General features: G+C 45.3%; 1 protein-coding gene and 1 long non-coding RNA gene across 6 annotated transcripts in view; one reads left to right on the forward strand and one right to left on the reverse strand.

Moving 5' to 3' along the window:
• The window catches only part of SLC8A1 (solute carrier family 8 member A1), a 329,809-nt gene that overhangs the window by 211,285 nt on the left and 94,490 nt on the right, over nucleotides 1–24,034 (forward strand). The window lies entirely within an intron of this gene.
• Nucleotides 16,314–17,992, reverse strand: LOC137143234 (uncharacterized). Its single transcript, XR_010917132.1, has 3 exons — nucleotides 17,858–17,992; nucleotides 16,822–16,892; nucleotides 16,314–16,460 (listed from the first exon to the last, which is right to left on the reverse strand). It is a non-coding gene; the product is annotated as an uncharacterized lncRNA (long non-coding RNA).

The raw sequence follows: 24,034 nt of genomic DNA on the forward strand, positions 1-24,034 counted from the left end.
TCCTGGTTTCAGTTCTCATTTCTGCCACAGACTCCCTGTGACCTTGAGCAAAGCACTTAATCCCTGTGCCTCTTTGTGCCTTTCCATCTGTAAAATGAAAGAAATAATTCTTCCATCCACCCATTCTAGTAGTTGTATGCCTGTGTATTAATTTGGTTTTGAGGATTCTTGCCTTCAGAATTTGGTAAGTGTCCTCCTTAAAGCCATACTTTTAGATGCATTTTGGTAAGTAATGAGGGCAAGTAAGGGCAATCAGTTTAATTTTTGCTAAATCATAGATTCCAGTTATTTAAAGTTACTGGAATAAAATGTATGTTTCATGCACACATTTTATGATGAAAATTCCATTTATGGTCTTAAATTTGTTGTAGTTCCCCCTCTTCACCTATTTTACAGGATATTTCATACAATATGTAAATGATTACTATCCTCTCTGAACATGTCTCAGGCTTTTCTAACCACGGGTAGGGACCTGAAAGTACACTTTCATGCCTAACTGCTCATTTTTAGACATGAAACAGCTTGTGTACAGCAGAGGGGCTGAGTTCTTTTACACACAAGTCCCTCTGGAATTTTCCTCCAAAGATCAATAGGAGAAACAAGGTGTTCATTGGGTAACATGCTGTATCATTTAGATCTGTCTGCAAAATACTACTCTAGGCTCTCTAGTGGCCACAGATTTAAAAAGATAAAGACCATTGCTAGAGATTTTACAACGCCATTGATGCATCATGTAGCTCTCTTGAAATAGAGACAAATTAAAAAATTCTCTTAGCTATGTGTGCAATACAACTCCAAATAGTTTATAAGCTTTCATGGCTTGACAAAGTCACTGAGGTAACACTGATAATATTAGAGTGCTTCCTTTAATGCATTCTTGGATGTCTCCATGGGAAAGAACCTCAGAATAATAAAATTCATCTCAAAATGGTCCCAGTTTTGAGTTGCAGCAGCTGTTTTCTGACATCTGAACTCTGCTGTACACGTGGCCTCTGCATAGAAATGGGGGCTACGCTCTCCTTTAGGTTTAAGCTCATGCTGTAGTCAGCTCTCATGCTGTATATACCTAAGCACTTGAGCGCACTTCTGCATGACTTCACTGCCGAGCCCTCTTGCCCAGTGGGGTCTGAAACACTGCTAAAATGCAGCCTCCAACAAATCTTAATCCCAATCACACTTGTCCCTTTCATTTTTATGCACCTCTGAGGTGCCAGTCTCACTAGATGAGTGGAGGTGCTTAAATAATGCAAGTAAGGTTAGTCTGATAGTACATTATTTCTGTCCCAGTAGGAAATAGAAAGATAAGGAAACTTTACAAGAAAGCCTGTTCTCATCAGAGTGCCAGGCCAGATTGGCAGATACAAGAGGTGTGGCTAATTCCAAGGAGTATCCAAATGTCTTTTGAGGAAGCCTGGGGCTGGGCTACTGTAGGAGCAACTGGGGCATTCAGGAAAAATACCAAGTATCCTGGGAATCGCAGTAAAGTCACAAGAGCTAGCAACGCTGAAGGGGTCCAAAGCTCACGGAAGTTAAATGAGGACTTTAGGATTGGCCCAAGATAATGTTTTTCTTACTAGACGACATAGTTCTGCCAATGGCAATTACATACATGTCACTGTGTGAAAGCACAGTTCTCTTCATCCTGTCAGAGTTGGCCTGGCAGCCTCCATCCTCTTAAGGAGGGGAGGACAGAGAGCTGAGCCCCACTGCCTGCTGAGGCCCATAATGCAGGGGGAACAAAGGGTGAGAAGCCAAAGCGGAGCTCCACCCTGTCTAGAGCTGACCAGACTGTTGTTCTAACATACAAACAGTTACTGTGAGGTGAGTAGATGTGCCATTTGATGGCTTTCCTCTTGTTCATAATGCATGTCAGCACTGCAGGGTTCATAGCAGGTCGGAGGGGGGGATCAGCAGCTACAGCGCTGGTTCACATACCACAGCCTTTCCCCCAGGCCTCCACACTGGCAGGGTGGGAAAGTGCCCACCCAGTGCCCACGGCAGCCCCTAGCCATGTGGGATGAGAGGAGAAGAATCCCCAGGGGCAAGGTAAGCAGCTGCCAGAACCACTGCAACAGTATGTGGGAAGGAGGGCATCTCTGCTAGGACCAGCAGGAGGGCTGAATGGCATGAGGCTGACTGGACAGTGAGGGAGAGTGTGGATTGTGAGGAAGGAGTGGGTTTGGATATGGGCGCCCCTTTGCTGTTTAGGGAGACGTTACTGGGGGGAGGAAGGGGCAATTCTGTACTTATTGGGGAACATTTTCTGCAACAGATCTGGGGCAGAGCAACGAAGTAACCATGTGATTATATTTGGATAACCCTCCTAATCCCCCACCCCTTTTCATCCTGTAGGCTCTTTGGGACAGGGAGCACGTGTCCATGTCTGTATGCACCTAACAAATGAGGGTGCTACTGCAACATAAATATCGGACTTTAGCAAGGACCACCAGAAAGATCAAACAGCAGTTGCTTGTTTTATTAAAGGAACACTAGGTGGTGTATAATAAATGCATATACACACTATAGAGATTCGGGGAGGGTTGAATTATAATTGTGGTGAAGTGTTCACTCCACACCAGGCTGGAAGAGGTTAATGAGGTTGAGATGGTGGCAATTAACCAGTTAGACCACAGTTGAGGGGAATTAGGTGTTCTAAGGGATCCCCTGAATGATGACGGAGCCCAGCTGAGAAGGAACAGGTGTGGCTGGGAGAAGCCAGGAAGCTGGTAGCAGAAAGGGCTGCAATGAGGGAACCTGTAGTCACTGAATATTAGAGAAGCAAGAAAACAAACCAGCCTAGGAGAGTGAGTGTAGGAAAGGCTCAGGAAAAGGGCAGCAAGCTTTAAGATGATGCAGATCTTGGCTGCTGATTAGGCAGACCCTGAGCTGGAACCAGAGGAGAGTGTGGGCCTGGGTTCCCATACCAGCCACAAGGGAAGTGGCATCGTCCTGGGCAGCAAATGAGAAGAATGCCTGAGGTGGTTCATATGGAGAGATTCTGATACTCGGGAAGGAGAGGACTATGGTGACATGGCCGGAGGGCCAAGTCACGAAGGCATAGTACCCTGAGTCACAAAGGGAGAGAGGCAGCAGAGTGTGCAATGAGTGGCAGAAGGGGACATCAGACCAGGAAGAGGCTAATCCCCAGAGCAGCCAGGTGGAGGTGCCCTAGTAGTGAGTGTACCCTGTAATAACACTTATTACTCATATCTATTATACGATTAAGTTGCAATTAATTGCCTTAATTAATTGCAGCAGATGTCAGTCACTGGAAGAGTTTTGAAAATGCAACTTAGTGTGATCTGAACTGGCTCTTTGAACAGAGCATCATGCAGAGATTTCACTCTCTATTCCCACTGTGGCATGTGCCAATGCTAGCGGTAAATCTAATGAGTCTTGAAAAGGAATAATTGCGAATACAGAAGGAAGCCTCTGTTTCCTAAGTTTGGGTCTTTTGATCATTTGTTTTCTAATAGTGTTGTGTTTCTTTTTGTTGTTGTTTTTCCTCCTATTATTTCCTTAATTTATTCATAGATAATAATCTTTGGTAGTTTTTTAAAAAAGAACACACTTTTTTCTTGAACAATAATTACCATCATCAGCACCTTATATTACTAGAACTAAAAGCAATTGGAGAAAGTTATGTCTCCCACCCCCCCAGTTTATGAATTTCAGAGCAATTTCTGTATAATCATTTTCATTGACTCCCCTGAGCAGCCATTTAATTAGGCCCTATCTACATGCCACGCTTTGCCAGTATACCTATATCCACAGAGCTCCCTAGCGTAGACACAGCTTATGCCAACAGAAGGAGTTTTTCTGTTGGCATAGTAACACCACCTCCCCATGCAATGGTAGCTGTGCTGACGGAAGCGCTGTTCTGTTGGCATAGCTGCGACTACACAGTGGGGGGTTGTCAGAAGGGCTATGTCCACAAGGGAATGCGGCTTTTTTTCACACCTCTGACCAACATAGTTATGTTAGTTACAAACCTGGCACCATAGACCAGGCCTTAGTCAGTTTCAGATATTTTCATGTGAGTCTTTCACACAGCAACAGGAGAAGAGAGTTAATAGAGAAAAAGAAAATATATAAAAGCAGCAACTATTGTACTTTAACTCTTTTTTAAAAATTAACTAGATTTCAGGTTGGTGCCTCTTTACGTCAGTTAACATTAAAGTTGAAACATACAGTAGATATATCATGAATGTAAGTGTAATAAAACCCTATACATTCAAAAATATGGAAATAAACAGTTAAAAGAAGGTAGAGAGGTAAGTATTCAAACCCCCTCATGGATCAGTCTGATAACACAAGGTGCGTGTGTAAAGTCTCAATTTAGGAAAAATCCCAGTACAAGACAGCCTTTCAGCATGTGCTTAAAGTTAAGCATGTGCTTATGGACTTTCCTGAATCAGTGGCTAACACATCAGAATTACTTGCTATAATGAGATCTTCACCATCTGTCTTTCCTAAACTGCAGCCAGGCACCAGAGGGGACTTTTCTGCCATAAGCAAATTGCAGCATGGCCCTGATTCAGCAAAGCACTTAAGTACATGTTTAAGTCCCAATTAAACTTAAGCATGTGCTCACATGCTGCCTTCAGTAGGGGCTGATTGCTGAATCTGGCCCTAGATGAGTAGGGCTGCAGAACTGATGTTTCATGATGACCACCCTGTGGGACCACATGTCCCATCCTGTATGGAGTCGGAGAACTCAGCCTCCCTGACAAGCAAGCACCCGGGTGTCTCAAACTGAGCACCCAGAATTACAGGCACCCAAAACTATGGGCCGTTTTTTAAATGTTGGTCCCCTCTGTGTCAGGAGAAGGGAATGAGCTGGAGCAATGCTCCAACATGCCAGTTTCCAGGGTAAAATGCCGGCTCTGTATTCCTGCTGTGGATTTCCGCTATTGGGGTGTGTGCGCCAAATGCACTTTGTCCCTATTCTGCATGGTGACTACATGTGCTTGCACACACCCTGCCCCAACCAAAGCAGCTGGCCAGAGGGGATCTCAGTCTGCACCTTTGGATGTAAAGCCAGGGCAAGCTGCATGTATATACAGCTGGGCAGGGCCCAGAGGAGATGAATTGACAGATGGGGTTGAGTTCCTTTCAAACTTCTTGGTGCTTCTAGTGAGCTGGTAACAACCTACCGATAGGAGGGCAGTACAGTAGATTATACCGTATGCAGTGCTGTGCTGTGCTGGTCCCAGGAAACTAGAGATACAGGTTGGATGAGGTCATATCTCTTATCGGACTAACCTCTGGTCGGTGAGCGAGACAAGCTTTCAAGCTACACAGAGCTCTTCTTCAGATCTGTGCTAACATATGTAATTCATTATGGTTCTCTGTCCCCTCTAGTGGCTATATCATGCAAAACATAGGAGTTGGCTGTAGCCTTTTAGCTCGGAGGCACAGGGAGAGGCTGTCAGTAGCAGTTCTTTCAGCTTGGGCAGTAGAAGGAGTTTGGGCATTTAGATCTAGAGATTTGGGGTTTTGCGACTGCTGCTGCAGCGTTCCCTGGGTGTCTTGTTCCAAGCACAGAGCATGGTTCCCTCTTCTACCTCAGTGGCCTGGATTTGAACTGTCCAAAGAGACCAATCGATTCCATCCTGGAGTTTGCTAGTTGATTTGGTGTGTCTGCCTATGGGTGTGACATGATGTTAGGACAGTCCTCAAATGTACTAATTCCAGTTTTTCATTAGCATGCATATAATCACATCCCCACAGCATGAGCTAACAAGAAAGGATGTCAATATTGTTTTAAAGAGCTTGTCATTCTTGCAGCGATTAGCAGTAACCCATGTGCTCACAGAAATTAACAGCATGGGGACGGACTGTGACTAATAGCCCTAAAATGGGGAGTTGTATTAATTTCCTTCAATATGAAGATTTGTCTCTTCATCCAGCAATTCTCTCTCTGGCATTACTGGCAGGGAAATATTCATCGTGTCACCCCCAGACCTCCTTACTGCAAAGGATTCACCCTGCTACCTGCAGGGGGAGGAGAGACAAGGGGAGATAGTGTCTTTGTTTCCTTTCTTCTCCCTCCGGCTGGTAGCTCAAAGGGCTGCTGGAAGGGGAGTAGAAATGGGCCAGCAAGCTGCAATAGAAGGAGATGGGAGCTAATCCAAAGCCCGCTGGAGCCCAATGAGAATCTGGCCATAGCCTTCCATGGCTTTGGATAAGGCCCTATGACTGGCCCACGGAGGTCCTTGGATTCTTCTCCCCTTCTGTCAAATCTCTTCCTTCTCTGAGGGGCTTCTTCCCCACCCCCCAGGCTGCCACAAATTGTTCTGAAGTGCACCAGGACTCCCGGAAGCCAAAAGACTTGTCTTGGAGGAGGGGGTGTTTCCTCTCCCAGCCCGAGTCTAGATGCTTGAGCAGGGACTGCAGCTTCTTCCACTGCCCAATCTAGGACTCCCTGCTAATGATGTGCCACTAAAGAATAGCGTACAGACAGCCTAATTTCTGGCATTAAGTGCTTGACTTTGCAGCCTTAACTGTGTTTTTTTAGCATAGGGCTAGGGTTAGGGTTATGGTAGGTGGGTGCAGTTGATTGGTTGTGGGATGGTTGGTTTAGGTGTAATTTCCTACTTTTTCTGAAAACTTAAAATAGTGAAAAAACAAAAATGTCATCAAGTGAAAGTATATTAACCCCTCACATACATTGGCAGCAGGACTGGGATCTTCAGATCCACAGCATAGTCCTCTGCCACGTGAGCTAAAGGCATAAGTGGTAGCAGTAGAAGACTGTTATCTTCTGTGCTGGCCTGTCACTAGAGGACACACACATTGCCAGAGAGTTATACAGCTATTTAATGTTGGGACTGAGGAAGCCCGAGTTCCAGTCCAGTTCTGGAGGGGAACGTTCTCTAGCAGGTACAGACCCTTCTGCACCTGTCCCTCCAGTCTCCGCCCATACCCCTCTGCTCCTATCACCACACTTCCCAGCTCCTGCCCCTCCCTTGCTGCTGTCCTCCCTCCTGCTACTGCCTGTTCCACTTGCTTGACTCCTGCCCTGTTCCTGGCTGAACCCCCTACCTCAGACACCTGCCCATGATTCCCCACCTATCCTCCCGCACCCCCAGCTCCTTCTCCTTCTGTCTCCTCTCACCTGCCCTGAGCTTCTGCCCCTCTCTGCTCCTGTCCCTTTCCCTTTACCCTCTTCCTCACCCCTCTACCTTATCATCATGTCACTTACTCCTCCTCCTTCATGGTGCCTGGATGCCAGCGGGGGGCTCATGGTGAGGTGAGCACAGGGGAAACACTGTCTGCTCTCAGTTCAGGTCCCCTGAGCCACATCAGCCCCAAGAAGCCCAGAGCAGTTATTGCTGGGAAAGCAGTCCCCAGACTTCTCTACACTTAGAGCACTGCAGCTGTGCCACAGTAGCATTTAGTGAAAATGCTACTTACACCAACAGGAGAGCTGTTCCGTCGGCATTGCTACTCCACCTCACCAGGAGGCTGTAGCTGTGTTGGCGGGGAAAGCGCTCCTGTCGACATAGCTCTGTGTATACTGGGGGTCAGGTTGGTATAATTGTGTCACCCAGGGTGTGGATTTTCCATACTTCTGAGCAATGTAGTTATACCAAGGTAAGTTTGTAGCCTCTGCACCCCCAGGTTGGAGCACGCTCAGATTTTTTGGGGGAGAGGGAGGGGATAAAGGTGCTGGCGCATGGGCAGTCTAGTGACATGTAGGAGCTGTGAGGTGATGGAGCATGCTCAGTGCAGATGGAATCTTTGGAGAAATTTAGCTGCCAAATTCATGTTTACTGAGCATGTGTAAACAGAGACTTTCAGAGGCTCATACCTTGGGCATATTTTCACAGGGATGGCACAGGGCACATCGCTGACACCAGGGCAAACACCTGCCAAATTTCAATCCCTGCTCCAAAGTATGAGGGCCCTAGAGGTTCCCAATGAAATGTTGGAAGAATTTTTTTTTAACATGTGCAAAGCAGCATATTGTTCCCTAATCTTGTTCTCGGAAATGGCTGAACCATTTTAGCTGAAACTTTTCCAAAATAAATCAGTCTGAGACAGACACTCAGCATAGAAAATTTCCGCCTGAATGGTTAGAGTCTGGCAAAGGTATAAGCAACTGAAAACAAGGTCTTACAATAGAACATAGTGGGCAATCTAATGATAGGCATCACTATGGTGCTACGTATAATTAAAAACCTTAAGAAGATCACTCACCCAGAGCCTCGCTTCTATGAAAATTGAGGATCAGTTTAAAAAAAAAAAATTCCAAACACATTGTCAACAATAACAATTAAACTGAGTTTGACGTGGAACAGAACTGGGCTCTGATATTGGTGAAGGAACTGCTGCTGTCACTTAACCATGCCACTTTCCAGAATGATGGCACCAATCGGCCTGCATTTTCTAAAGGGACTTGTGATTTTTGATATGCCACTTAAGACACCTTAAAGCAGCGGCTCTCAACCTTCCCAGACTACTGCACCCTTTTAAGAGGCTGATTTGTCTTGCATACCCCAAGTTTCACCTCACTTAAAAACTACTTGCTTACAAAATCATACATAAAAATACAAAAGTGTCACAGTACACTATTACTGAAAAATTGCTTGCTTTCTTGTTTTTACCATATAATTATAAAATAAATCAATTTGACTATAAATATTGTACTTACATGTCAAGTCATTGTGTGAAATTTTAGTTTGTACTGACTTCGCTAATGCTTGTTATGTAGCCTGTTGTAAAACTAGGTAAATATCTAGATAAGTTGATGTACGCTCTGGAAGACCTCTGCGTATCCCCAGGGGTATGTGTATCCCTGGTTGAGAACCACTGCCTTAAAGGGTTCTGATTGGCAGAAAGTCCTGAGCGCCCACCCTCTGAAAGTCAGGCCCTTAAAGATGCCCAGAACTGCGGCACTCAAAATCACTTTGGAAAATGTAGACATCCAGATAGAATTAAAGCTGTCCTGTGATCCCTGGTGTGTGTTCCTGGTGAGGAGTATGCCTCTTGGTGAGCACTGCCTTGAGTAAACTTAATGCAGCTTCCTTTCTCTAATGGAGCCATGGATATTCCTGGTAGATTAGGAGCCAAAACAGTCACAATGAGTGTGACTCTCTGCAGGCCTGGATATGATTTTGGAGCTAGGGTTTTATACATCAGTTGATCCTCAGAGCTTATAGATAGAGACTAATGCCGTTGAGCAGACCACAAAGGGAAATAATTTTTAGCTGGGGAGCTAACTTGATTGAGTTCACTTTCTGTGGAGAAGTCTCTGATGACCTTGACAAAAAAAGATAGCACGCACTCAGAGCACCAAGTGATGACTTTGCTGTAGTGATTGCCTTATTTGGGGCTGAAACCAGTCGGCAGACTCCACTGGCAGGATTTATTTATTTCAGTGTTTTAAAAATATTCCTGTCCTTTCTCTGTAGGGGCACGTGGGCAAATTAGTAATGAACTCTTCCTCTCGGAATTAATAATAATCCATCTTCCCTGAACTCTCACATACTCTGCTCGATCCACCTCATGCTCAAACTCCTGGGGAAACAAAGGAGCGAACAGATCTCAAGGTGGTGAGGCACATGAGCTGTGTGCCCAGCCATTGTTATGGAGACAGTGGTGGGGAAGTAGCACATGCTTGTCCTGCTTCACTCAGCATCACTGGATCTGTGGGATCCCTCTGTGTCCCTCGTGTCCATTGTTTCCTACTACCCCCAAATCCTGCTCACTCACTGCTATGACACCCCAGCCATGCAACTCTTGGGAGGAGATTCCTGCTGGCTGCTTTGAGGTGGCCACAGTTCTGTGCCTGACTGTGTCCAATGCTAGTGGTGATCACTGAGGCACATAGGGTCTGTGTGAGAATCCCCACAATCACATTCACCTTCTGGCTGGCCCTCCATTCATTCTCAGAGTTCCTGTCTGCACTAGCAATGATGTAGGCTTTAATGCTGTTGTGCTGTTCATGTCTGTGCATTATGCAGAGGACATGTGGCAGCCCAGAAGACATACCACACAGCTGGTATGCTGTAGACATGCCCACCTTGCTCTCTGGGTAGCCCACATCCTTTCCAATGCTGTCATATCTCTTGTGAGCAACGGTGACACTCTCCAGCACACCTGCTGCCTGTATGTTGGGAAGCACCAGCTTGGGCTGGTTTTGTCACAGTTCATTACCACTGGGATTGATTTGAGCATCTTCCTGCAGGCTGCTTGGCAGATAGAACAAAAGGGCCCATTGTCTGGACCAGCTCTTGTGAACCAAGTCTCTTCTTTCTTTACACTTCCTATCACTTGAGGTCTTTGTGTACATAATAAGTTACCAGAAGAGTAATGGGAAACTCAGGATTGGGTTTCCACAACGGCCCAAGGATTTAGAAGTGCAAGTCCCACTGACTTGCCCAGTCTGACTTGGGGTCTTTTCCCCTTCTTTGAATCTCTCTGCTTTTACTAAAGAAGTGGTGAGTGTTACTGTCACGCTGCAGTGGCTAAGAGCGTGTAGTTGGAAGGGACCTTTTCCTCTTTCCCTAGCCCATCACCTGAAAAAAACCTGTCACAAAGCACTCTGGTGGTTTTCCACATTCATGTTATTGTCAGCCAATCTAGTCCCCTTTGTTTAGCTCTATTTAAATAGTCTCCTTGGTTACTGAAGGGAGAAGTTGACTTTTTTCCCTGTCGTTTTGAGTATCAGGTTTGATTTCCTGCATATCTCAGAATCAGAACCCACTGCACAAAGAAGAATCTTTGGTCTAAAATTCACTGTTGTTTACTTTCTGCTTTCAGAGCATGTTTTAGCATCCTATAGCTAGCAGGCTTAATGAATCGGGATCTTTTAACAAAGACAGTGTTTCATTCAAAGAGTTTAGGTTTAAAATGTTCATTTTTTATTATAGAGACACAAGATGAGTGAGGTAATTATTCTTTTATTGGACCAGTTTCTGTGGGTGAGAGAGAGAAGCTTTTGAGCCACACAGAGCTCTGTTTGGCTTGAAAGCTTGTTTCTCTCACCAGCAGAAGAAGGGTCTAGATCAACACTTGCCCATTCTGCCCCTGTGTGAGAGAGTTTGTGCTGGCATAACTTAAAGAATGAGGAGCCAAATGAAGGCATAAATCCTTTGTACCATTTATTTCAGCTCCTCACTTGTTAGACCAACTGATATCTGTGGTGTGGGCATTGAAAGGAGTGTGTGCAATAGGTGACTCTGAGGAAGGAAGTAAAGGGCTAGAAGGTGGCTGGTAAGCCACAGCCTTACACAGGAGGTGTTGCACAGATTTGCTGCCCCAGGGAGATTGTATCTCAAAAGCTGCTATTACCTAGTGGATGTCTGGGGACACATAGGAACAGATTGCTCCCCATAGTGAACCAGCACCATTTTGTGGAGGTACAACTTCTTACTCATCCCCCCACCCTGTGTATCTCTGCAGGAGCCACTTACAGGTTAGCACAGATTTTTCTCCATTCCAGGGCTGTACAAGATTCTTGCTTACTAGTTTCACCACTTAACTGACCTCTTGCCGGGTTAGCCATGAGGCTTGTTTCCATCCTGTAGCCTTCCACAGGCAGGAATGTTTTGCACTCATAGAACCATAGAAAATTAGAGATGGACAGGACCTTAGGAGGTATCTAGTCCAACCCTCTGCTCAAAGCAGGACAACCCCAACTAAATCATCCCAGCCTGGGTTTTGTCAAGCTGGGCCTTAAAAACCTCTAAGGATGGAGATTCCACCACCTCCCTCAGTAACCCATTCCAGTGCTTCATCACCCTCCCAAGGAAAAAGATTTTCCTAATATCCAACCTAGACCTCCCCCACTGCGACTTGAGATCGTTGCTCCTTGTTCTGTCATCTGCCACCACTGAGAATAGCCCAGCTCCATTCCTCCTTGGAACCCCCTTCAGGTAGTTAAAGGCTGCTATCAAATCCCCCCTCATTCTTCTCTTCTGCAGACTAAATAAGTCCAGTTCCTCAGCCTCTCCTCATAAGTCATGTGCTCTGGCCCCCTAATCATTTTCATTGCCCTCCGCTGGACTCCCCCCAATTTGTCCACATCCTGTAGTGGGAGGCCCACAACTGGACACAATACTCCAAATGTGGCCTCACCTTTCCTGAATAAAGGAGAATATTTTACAGAATAGCTGAGTCATTGGGCCGGAATTTTGATGTGCAATCTCAAAGACTGATCTCACGAAACATCCCTATGAGAGCAAAATGAGACTGCCCCTCTGGGCAGCTGGAAGTGAGCTTGGGCAGTTTGTAGGAGACTGAGGTGATTCAGGAGGAACGGTGCAACTGGCACTTCTCTTCTCCTTTCAGAGTTGTGACTCTGGGGAGTTCCATTCTTACATGAAGCAAGAAGCCAAAAGATCTTTACCACTCAGGAGGTCTGAGACTGGCAAGTCTTACAATTCACTTGCTCTCAGCGTGTGTCTATGCTACAGCAGCACAGGTACAGGCACTGCAGCTGAGCCGCTGTAGCACAGATGTTTCCTATGTCAACACCTAGAATAGTACATCCAGCCGTCAACTACCTCAAAGGGGGTTCCAGGGAGGATGGAACTAGGCTGTTCTTATTCTGTCATCTGCCACTACTGAGGAGCAATGGTCTCAAATAGCAGTGGGGGAGGTGTAGGTTGGATATTAGGAAAAGCTTTTTCACTAGGAGGGTGGTGAAGCACTAGAATGGGTTACCTAGGGAGGTGGCAGAATCTCCATCCTTAGAGGTTTTTAAGGCACGGGCTTGACAAACCCTGGCTGGGATGATTTAGTTGGGGTTGGTCCTGCTTTCAGCAGGGGGTTGGACTTGATACCTCCTGATGTCCCTTCCAACCCTAATCTTGTATGATATATTGCTTTAGCACTGAAAGACAACATCATTGTGTTTCCTATATGCTGTGCTTTCATATGCAGAAGTAGTCCCCAGTTTATTGTAGAAGCAGCTGCCATTTTGTGCATGCAGAACATTAGAGGAAGTGCACGTGTGCACACTGGGTCTCGAGGACTTTATATTGGGTGTTTTCTTAGTCTGAAATGGAGTAATGGAGACTGAAATACATGTTTTGTCTTGGGCAAGGAAAACATGACACAGGATAGCTAGATGACTGTTACCTTCCAATCCCTCAAGTCAGCTGCTTGCACTTCAGTAAAAAACAATAATCACAGTAATAGTAATATTATTTATTACTGTGTTAGCACTGAATCACCACAGTCAGGCCTGGATCATTGATCCTGTCACTGGTTACCCCTCCATCAGGAGTGTGCTGGCTACTTGAGTTACCCTCCTCTGGAGCCAGTTTTCCTTGGCCAGTTGGCTGATCTGTCCCTTTGGCCAAGTCACAATTTTTCCCTTTCCAAGGCAAATAAAAGCTGAAAGCTAAGTATGCACATAGCTATTTGGCTGAGTACGGATGGTCGTAAGCACATGCTTAATTGTTCTGCAGTATCTGGGCCATAACGATCTTTAGCTTGCACCATCAGCAAAGTTCAAACCCTGAATGTGCTTGAACTAAAAACTCCACTAACCAGCTGTGGAAGCTGTGACACTCTCTCGGAGTACCCAGGACAGAGTCACCTGGTTACTCCCCTGCCACCGGTGGGAGGGACACTTGTTTGTACTTAGCTTGGGTCACCAACAGGTTGGTGGTGCTCAGGAGCTGATAACCAGGAGCTGTCTTCTCTGGGCTAGGCCAGCCTTACCTTGCCTTGCAGTTAACCATAGGTGATCCCCAGTTCCCAATCCCGTTCAAAGCATCCCCTTCTCCATTGAACATTCACAAAAATACCAAAGCTGCTGTCCCCAAAGGAACAGTGCACGCACAAGCTTGGATGATTCAGCTCAGGATCAGCACGTAGCTTATCACCATAGCACTGAGATATATCCTTGTTTCACTGTAAATCTGTTTATAAAGATTTAAGAGAGAGTGAGTAAGGATAATGGAATGGATAGGATAATGGCTGAAATCTGCCAGCAGCGTAGAATAAGCCTCATTCTTTACAAGCCAGAGGTTGTAGGTTCAATTTCAGCTGCTGACTAGCCACCTAATGGGCACAGCATTGTAACACCAATGGCTGTTAGATTGTGTCCTCAAGGAGGGACTGATGCTGCAAAGCAGAATCTTCCTCCACTCCCAGTGAAGTGTAAGTAGTATTTAGAAGATTCATTAAACTTTTAGGCTACATTACTGTAGGATCACTTGTCCAATCCACTTCACAGCTGAAGCAAAATTCTAACTTGGCCGCAGGTCTCACCTACCAGTTTTGAAGCTGCACTAATTTCCAAGGGAGTTTTTGTTTTTTGGAGTGAGGGAAGCAAAAATTAGGTTTATGATGGAAACTTTGTTGCAGCCTTAATCGTGGGTCAGCTGCCATCATTCCAGAACAAGCCTATTTTAAGTACTCTTTATACTCCAGATTCTGGACATTGAGTGGCAATGTTTTTCAGATGGCGGTTCCTGTTGTGTGGTTTATTCAGCTTTAACTTGGCAAACTTTGTTAAATAATTTACAAGCCTCCATAAATTTCCCTTCTCTTGGCTCTCATTCATTAAAATTCATTTTGGGATGACACCATTTCAATAATAGAATGATTTCTCATGTTTGAGAAGTGTTGTCATGACAACCTCGGCAGGTGCATGTAAAGAGGGTAAGCTTGTATTATCTGAAAGGTTACAGCAATTATTACTGTGAAGGTACATCTTATTACAGACAACAGCAGAGTACATGTTTAGTTTCATAGAGGAGCAAACAGGTTTCTAAAATTAATTGTCTGAGTTCCCATTGTCTCTCTCAGGGAAGCTGTATGTCAGAAAGAGGAAAAGGAAGGGGGTGGCCTGAATTTGATCTCTAAGCTGAATACAAGTTTCTGCAGTGAACACTGATGTTGTCTTCATCTGAAACACAGACAAAGGTCTTAGAAGCTGAATAATGGATTGTCAATAAAGGTATCTTTACCTCATGCCAGCAGCTTGGCCACTTAAATCAAAATGACATGTTGCATCCTGTCTACTCTATTCTGTAAGAAGGTGGCTGCAGTCCAATCTGTGATAAGAAATTAAATACAGCATTTAGGAGGCTGACTGGTTGCCAGTGTAACCTGTGCATGGGTACAGTTTGAGCACACAAATAAAAATAAAATCCCAGTGTTGCCAACTTGGGATTTATGGTGAGTTGTGATATTTGATGTTTTTGTTAAAGCCCCAGTTGTTGGCATCATGTGCTTGCTATGGAATCTCAGCCTTCAATTCAAAAAAAGCTGCAAGTTTCCTCGAAACTAGGGCCTGAGTGCCTCAGCCGCTGTAGCCCTCCTGAGTATGTCTGTGCCGTTTTGCTGGGGAAAGGTTTGAACAAAACTAACAAATCATAGAATCAGAGTTGGAAGGGACGTTAAGAGGTCATCTAGTCCAACCCCCTGCTCAAAGCAGGACTAACCTCAGCAAGGGTTTTGTCTAGCCGCAGCTTCAAAACCTCTAAAGATGGAGATTCCACCACCTCCCTAGGTAACCCATTCCAGTGCTTCACCACCCTCCTAGTGAAAAACTTTTTCCTAATGTCCAACCTAGACCTCCCCCACTCCAACTTGAGACCATTGCTCCTTGTTCTGTCATCTGCCACCAAGGAGAACAGCCTAGCTCCATCCTCCCCAGAACCCCCTTCAGGTAGTTAAAGGCTGCTATCAAATCCCCCCTCATTCTTCTCTTCTGCAGACTAAACAAGCCTAGTTCCCTCAGCTTCTCCTCATAAGTCTTGTGCTCTAGCCCCCAATCATTTTTGTTGCCCTCTGCTGGACTCTCTCCAACTTCTCCACATCCTTGTTGTAATGGGGGGCCCAAAACTGGACACAATACTCCAAATGTGGCCTCACCAATGCCGAATAGAATAATCACTTCCCCCGATCTGCTGGCAATGCTCCTACTAATGCAGCCCAATATGCTATTAGCCTTTTTGGCAACCAGAGCACACTGCTGACTCATATTCAGCTTCTTATCCACTGTTACCCCCAGGTTCTTTTCTGCAGAACTGCTGCCTAGCTCATCGGTCCCCAGTCTATAGCAGTGCATGGGATTCTTCTGTCCTAAATGCAGGACTCCGCACTTGTCCTTCTTGAACATCATCAGATTTCTTTTGGCCCAATCCTCCAGTTTGTTTAGGCCCTTCTGTATCCTATCCCTACCTTCCAGGGTATCTACCACTTCCCCTAGCTTAGTGTCATCTGCTAACTTGCTGAGGGTGCAACCTACCCCATCCTCCAGATCATTAATGAAGACGTTGAACAAACCACCCTGTATATTAGGTTTTAAAATAGATAATAATGAAGTGGTATTCAGAATGTGATTAAACTAACAAAAAGGAAATCTCTGCTGCCACTGTTCTAAGCTGGTGCTTGTTCCCATGCGCATGTGAAACAGGGTATACTCCCTCTAAGCCAGCCTCCGAGTCCAGCACTGCCATCTTCCAGATTTCTGCCAACCCCCAGGAAAGCTGGAACAGAAGAGAGCTGAACATGGAGGCTGCATTCACGGGACAGCACACCCTGTTACACCAGTCCTGCCGAGCAAGAAACACTCCTTTAAAGCCCCTGGAGCCACCTTTCCATGGAGCAGGAATACCAGAATGGGTGTGGCACTTGGGGACCTGCACTGTGGCAAATCCCACTCCCTGATAGAATGACTAGGATGAAATCTCACTGTGATTTCCACCCAATAGCTGCTACCTGTGGGTTTTCCTACAGAAGGGGGTGATCAGGCCCTGAGATGGGTCAGTAGCCACATATGGAGTTTCTACAAAAATGCTTATGAAATCATGCTACCACCACCTGGCTGTAGAAAACAATATTACTGACCTTAGCACTGCCATGGTATCATGTGATGTGTGTCATCATGCTCTGCATGACATCTCCAGAAATCAGACACTCTAGCGCAGAATAAAAAGAAAAAAGCAGAGAGCAGAGCTCCTGTTATTACTCACCAGACTAGCTGTCCCTCATTCCCCAGTGCAATACGCGGAGATTGTTTTCCCCTAGTGTTTGACGGAGGGAATCTTTCAAGGTATCTCGTGAAAGTTGTGAAGCTGAGCAACACCCAGCCCTGTGCAGGTCTGTGAAAACCCAGGCAAAACCTTGAAGACAGTGTAATACTTTTTTTTTTTTTTTTTTTTTTAATATTTTCTTCATTACCTAATAATGAACCAAACTGAGCAAGTCAGCAAAATGCCAAGGGAAAATCCTACAATCCAGAATGCAGGTAAAATGCTGTGCTTAATATTTAGTCACTACAGTGTGTTTTCTTTGAATAATTAATATTAAAATACTATCTCCTCCTTTTATAGGCTTGAAAAATGTAAGATTATATCTCACTTGACCTTTATAGTGGCTGAGGGTGCAGCATGCATCTCACAAATAGGTACTTAGACATAGTAGATGAGCCAGGTGTGTTGAACCTCCAGGCAATGCTCAACCATATGCAATCTGCCTTCAGCTCAACACATGGCAGAAAACAGAACAATTGCAAAGAGCTTTGAGCATGTTCTCAGCACTGTTGTGTTGATGTTCTCTGATAAATGGGCCAGCTACAAAATGGGATAGAATAGGGAACACTAGGTAATATTTCCAAAAGCACCTACATGACACAGGAGCCTATATCCCATTTTTCAAAACCAACTTAAGTCTGGTCTGACCTTAATAGTTTTACCAGTATAAACATGTCTGTTTGGGGGGAGAATCTCCACAAGTCTATCATAGTTATACTGGTAAAAGCCCTAGTGTAGACAAAGTTATAGCAGTTGTGGCAAACAGCCAGCTTCCCCCAGTGGGTCTCACACTTCTGCCCCTTGTAGTGAGCCAGGGAATTGTCAGTTACCCCATCTCCCCAGGGAGGTACCTTGGCATGGCTCCCTCCTACCAGCTAGGGCCAAGGGTTTTCTCCTTCCCTGCTCCTCTGGCTGTAGAGAAACCCCATCTGTTAGCCAGGGGTGCTTGTCCTCCAGCTGCCACAAACCTTCTGACAGCTTCCTCCTGCTTAGCTCCCCCCTTAAGGAAGGCAGGGTTTAAGTACACCTGGAGTAGCCCTTTATTGGGTCCAGGTGTCTCCAATTGCCCTGCAGCAATCTCTCCTCTGCTTGCAGGAAAAAGGACTTTTGGCATTCTTGGGCTCACACCCCGGCCTTGGCATACCCTTTTGTGGCCATCTGGCCTGACTTTACCACATAGTGTAAAGGTGCCTGGTATCAGTTAACTCATTCCATGTCCTTATCCAGAATAAGCTACACAAATATAACCCCTTTTGTACTGGTATAACTGGCTCTGTTACAGGGGGATTGTTCCATTTTAACTCTACTAGGATAATTAAAGCAGCAACACTTTTAAGTGTAGACAGGCCCAGATCCTCAAAGATATTTAGTCACCTAATTGCTATTGACATCAATGGGAAATTGAAATCAGTGGAAACTCTGTCCTTGAAGATAAAGGCCTTAAGAGCCTGAATCTTATTGAAAATCTGGGGTTTTATAATCCTATGTGCCTATGTCACTACTGAAAATGTGGTTTCAGCTCCTAAACCATTGAAATGCTTTTGAAAATTTTACCCTAGACCTAAGGAAGACAGGGAAGGAAGGGTAAAGAGAGTCCCATGCATCTCTGTTCATGCTGTCCCCTGTTCTGTGTTGAGCCACATAACTCTGAAAGGATAATCAAGAGAATTTCACTGGACTACAGAAAAGCACTGGTTAGGGCAAGCTGCTTAATGCTACCATTGGAGAAGATACCAAGAGCAGCATTTTTGCTACAGCTCATTGCAGCCAATCTGGCCTTAATAAAGAAGAAATTGCGCAGCATTCCAGTTGGCTTCTGAGAAAACTTCACAGGGCAAATACTGATTCCAAACCTTTTTATGAACTACAAGGGGAAAGGGGCCAACCAGCCTGTGGTGGTGGGAGAGGAAGGGATCAGAGGGAAAGGTTCTACATTGTCATCTCGCATTCCGAAAGAGCTATTTAGTCCTTTTGAGACAGCTGTAGGAGAGACCCCACAGACTTCATTACACGTGAGCAAACTAAGCTTTTTGCATTATTTCCTCCCAGTGCAATCACTGAAATGTAAGCAAAGGCAGCATTGACATCCAACTGCAGCTGATTTATGCATGTGTGTGTGTGTGTGTGTGTGTGTGTGTGTGTGTGTGAAATTTAGATGAAAACCATTTTCTGTTGAAAAATTTCCACCAAAATGTTTTTGCAAACAGTGTCTCCAAGCACTAGCTGACTGCCATGAGAGAAGGGATGGTCTAATGCTTAGATAACTGTCCTGGGACTCAGGTTCAATTCCCTGATGCGCTAAACACTCCCTGCGTGACTTTGGGTAAGTCACTTAGTCTCTCTTTGCCTCAGTTCTCTATCTGTAAAATGGAGATAATAGTGCTGCTCTCCCTCACCAAGGTGTTGTGAAGCTAAATCATCAGTGATTGTAACTCAGTAGTAATGGAGCCCATATAAGTACCAACAGACAGATGCTAACCCAGTATTCAGCCACTCCAATTTACTAATCCCACTTCTATTACACTCAGGCCTGATTCAACAAAATATTTAAGCACGTGCCTAACTTTAAGCAATCAGTAGTCCCATTGGCTTCAGTGGAGCTATTCACACACTTCAAATTAGGCATGTGCTTAAGTACCTTGGTGAATGGGGACCAAATCACAAACACAGTGTTAACATCTCCATGCACATATACCAGACTAAGATACAGAGTTGATCATATACTCTAAATTACTTAGATAGAAGTTTGAGATTTCTCTATTTACATCACAACACTCCAAAAATCACATCAGCTGTGCAATAGATAGTTCTGCACAAAGTGCACCAGTATTGTTCAGATGTTCAACACTGTTCCATGTGTCTGTTCATACTGTCACATAATGAAATAACAAGTTCCTCTTTCCTGCTCCAGAGTGCCTCAGCCAGTTTTCATTAATGTTTCAAGTAAATCTGTTAATTAGTTTGTGAATGTCTTCATTTTTAAGTAGCCCCTTTAAGAACAATTTTCAGTGAGTCTGACTTTTTTTTAATCTTTCTACTGTCTGGCCCCCGTGACCATAGTGTCTGAGCATCTCACAGTCTGTAACATATGTATTTATCCTCATCACACCCATGGGAGGCAGGGCAGTGCTGTTATCCCCATTGTACAGAGGAGGAGCGGAGACTCAGTGACTTGCCCCATGTCACACGAGCAAAATCTATGGTATAGCAATAGGCCACTACGGATTCAGGATGCCCTGTCAGAGCTTCCAACGTGCAGGACAATTGTTGTATCTCCTAGCTCGAGAACAGTGCTGGAGTGACTATTTTATTTTCCTGTTTGGTGCGATAGGAGAAGTTAAATAAGCACAGAGCAATGTCAGATTGGACACTGCAGCCTGATCCTTCCTCTATTGCTGCATGCAAGCACTGCCGTGCGCACACGGGGCAGACGTCTGTGTACTGGCTAGCAGCGTAGCTGCAGTGGCATTGGCAGTAGCTCAGGATAGCCACCTGAGTGCATACCTAGACAGCTAGCCCAAATTGCCACCCAGGCTGCTGTGGCCACAGTGCTGTTTTTAGTGCACTAGCTTGGGGAGATGTGCACCTGCAGCTGCTGTGCAGGCATAGCTTTGGAGAGGACAGTTACCCTGAAAACACAGTGAGGAGAAGGGGGTTACAGACCCTTCTGGAAAATAATGCCAGGTAAGGGGGCGAGGGTCATCAGCTGAGGTCTTCTCTCCCTCCCCTATTTCTGTTCAGATCACGGTGCCTGCTCTAGGAAGCAGTGTGCAGGATCCTCACAAGGCTAATGGGGAATTTCTCCTAGTTTTGTCTGTTTTTTCCCGTTGCCTTTTAGTTGGTTTTGAATGAGTTTTTCAAATGATGATGAAAAAGAAAAGCTCTGGTAACTTCCTCATCATCTTGGGGATACTCAGGGCAGTTCATCCCCAGCCTCTCTTTCTCTTGCCATTCCTTGATTCACCAGGAAACAACTGCAACAGGGTTACAATGGAGTCATTAAACTACAAATAGCATTCTAAAAAGCTAGAGCACATCAGAAATGGTACATCATTTCAATTAACCATCACAGTCAGATTCCTAGTAGAAATCAAGGGCCTCATCCTCATCTGGTGGAAATCTGTACCTCTACATTGAAATTCCTTAGAGAATCTGCATTGCAGTCTGTGGAGTAACACTGCTTTACACCAGCTGAGGATCTGGACCTTGATAAGGAGAGAGTAAATCCAAGGTTGACCATACTTAAAATCCATGGAGACTTCACTCTGAAAGTGCGTGTGGGTGTCCATATTCCTGTGAGATAATAATATATGGCATATCACAGCTTCGGCTTACTGCAGCTAGAAGCATCTCTCCTCTGCCAGGAGTGATGGGAGAGCCGGCTAGTTAAGAGAGAGAGCAGCACTGAAAGAGCCTCGTCCTCGGGCACAGCAAGAATCTCATGATCCTGACATTGATCTGAGGATTTGTTCAGACCAAAGTGCCCTCGCTGCACCAACCAAACATTGTTCAGGTCAGAAGGAAAGGAGAAAATGTGCCCAGAGGGCTGAGGAGTGAATACCAAGGAGATGGAGTTCACTGATCTGGCTCAGCTGATGAGCGTTCAGACTGTAAATGCTTTATGGAGAGGTGGCAGCGTTGGATCAATGGTAAACGCGTGGCCCCTGGTGGAAGGACAGGATTACAAGTGGGTTTCTGTTCCACAGCCAGTGTTTGGGGCCCAGTTTTCAAGCTAAGTTGGGGCACCGAGCTCCACATTGAGAAGTTCTGGTTGCATTTAAACACCCGAGCTGATGTTTCAGGAGCTGGTTCAGGTGTCTAAATGCAGACGTGAGCTCCCTCATGGATGTGCCCAGATGTGAAAACTGGGATCTTTGCATTGTGGAGCCTGACTCATAGCCCATTGACATCAGTGGCAAAACCACGTTGACTTCAGAAAGCTTTGAATCAGGCCCATAAGGAATCCTATGGAACTGTGCTAAGTGTAAGAGAAAGAGGAACAAAGGGTTTTTAGTCTCTTCTTTGGTTTTTGAGGGTAAAATATCCAGCCATTCCCTTCCCTTTACACGTGCAAGTCTTTCCATTACCTGAGGTTAAGAAATTATGCATCAGTAAGGGCAGGTTAAGCCAGCTGTTCTCCTTGTACTCAAAGGTGGGAGAGGAGAACTCCCAAAGCATCTGTCACCACAGGTGTGTGCTCTGGGCCAGGTTCCGGGCAACTTACTGCCATGTGAATTGGCCAACAAGAATTTGGATTGAGTGGTGCAGTTTGAAGGCCTCACACAATGTTTGTAAGACCTCAGTTCTCTTTGCTCAGTAAAAGAGATTGAGACCACAGCTGGGTAACCCATCCTGAATGTAATTAAGGGAAATCCTCTGTTCTTCAGACCACTTACCAGCATTACAACAATTAATTCTGGGACAAGGATTTCTCAGACAAAGAAAGACAGCAGGACCAGCTACATGGATTCTGTTGCTGGATGACAGGCCAATCTTTACTTTCCTCAGCCCTCTCCTCCTGGGCATCTGGCCATGCAGTGTCACTTAGAGGTGTTGGTATTGGTAAATCCAGCTAGCTCTTCAGGGTCACTCACATTCATTCTTACTTAAAGCAACCAGATCCAGCCATTAAACATGGGCCAGCCGTTAGAGCATTGGAGAGTAAGTGAGGAGATCTGGGATCTGTTCGTAGCTCTGCCACTGACATGCAATGTGACCTTGGACAGAACACATTCCACCTCTCTGTCTTGGCTATTTAGATTGCATGCTCTTCAGAGAACACACTATCTTACCATAGAATCATAGGACTGGAAGGGACTTATTCAAGAGGTCATCTAGTCCAGTACCCTGCACTCATGGCAGGACTAAGTATTATCTAGACTATCCCTGTCAGGTGTCTGTCTAACCTGCTCTTAAAAATCTCCAGTGACAGAGATTCCACAACTTCCCTAGGCAATTACATGGAAGTGGGAGAAAGGCACCCTGCCATGTGAGGCGACCTGCACTGACGCTGTCCTGGGAATACCTGCGACCTGTGGCAGTCTTTCCAGGGCACCTTTCACCAGCTGCAATTTTTAAAGCTCAGCATCTAATGCCCATTGCCATTCAGTGGGATGTGGACATCTGACTTCCTTAGGCTCTTCTGAAAATCCCAGATTACTATGCCTTTTTTTCCAATTGAAACAACCTCCCATAGAGATCATTTATTTTTATGTATAGCCATGACTGTGATTGTTTGCAGGGACTGAACCTCTGGATCTAAAAACAGGAGCTCATACCACATGACTAAAAGACCAACTTCATTAGCTTGGAGGCAAGAAATGACTAAAACCACTATACATGGTCTAGCCACTAGCTGGGGACAAAGAGCCATGCTGCGATAGCATGGATAACACAGATTGATGTGAAACCACGTCCCCAGACTGGTAATACTTGGGAAGAATCAGAGCTCCAACACCATTCCATTGGCAAGAGATAGAGGGTTAGGAAAATCCAGTCCATGCAGACTGTGCTGATGCTTATCAAAAACAGGCCAAGGTCTGAAAGACGTAGCCCGGTTTGAAGGAGATACTACTGACTGAGATTCTGAAAAGTGACATGGGTTTTGGGTCCTTAAATATCAGACACTTTAAGGGTCCTGATTTTCAGAAGATGGGAGCTTTAAAGTATCTCAAGTTGGACACCTGAATTGACTAGTCCTCTTTTAAAATATTGATCATGTATAATAAAACTTCAGTAGCTTTCAGCTTCCCTCCCTGCCTCCTTACCCTGCAGCCCCCTCCTCCGTTGTCTCTCTGACACGGAGAGAAAGGTGCTGTATATAAGCCAGCCTTTTCAGCATGCTTGCAGTGTAGTGGGAGAGGATGCCTTGTTTGTTCCTATAAATGCAATCAGATGAATGGTGACTGATTCAGGTCCTTAGTATTCCAGGACTTTCATATTACCTAAACACACAGGGCCAAATTCTCAGCAGGCAGGTGAAACAGGAAACAAGCTGAGCTTCCCAAGATTGTGTCCTTCTGAGATGC

Source organism: Emydura macquarii, unplaced genomic scaffold (assembly GCF_026122565.2).
Source record: "Emydura macquarii macquarii isolate MOO-44397 ecotype Brisbane River unplaced genomic scaffold, CSIRO-AGI_Emac_v2 contig_3305, whole genome shotgun sequence".
In the NCBI taxonomy this organism is placed as follows: Eukaryota; Metazoa; Chordata; order Testudines; family Chelidae; genus Emydura; species Emydura macquarii.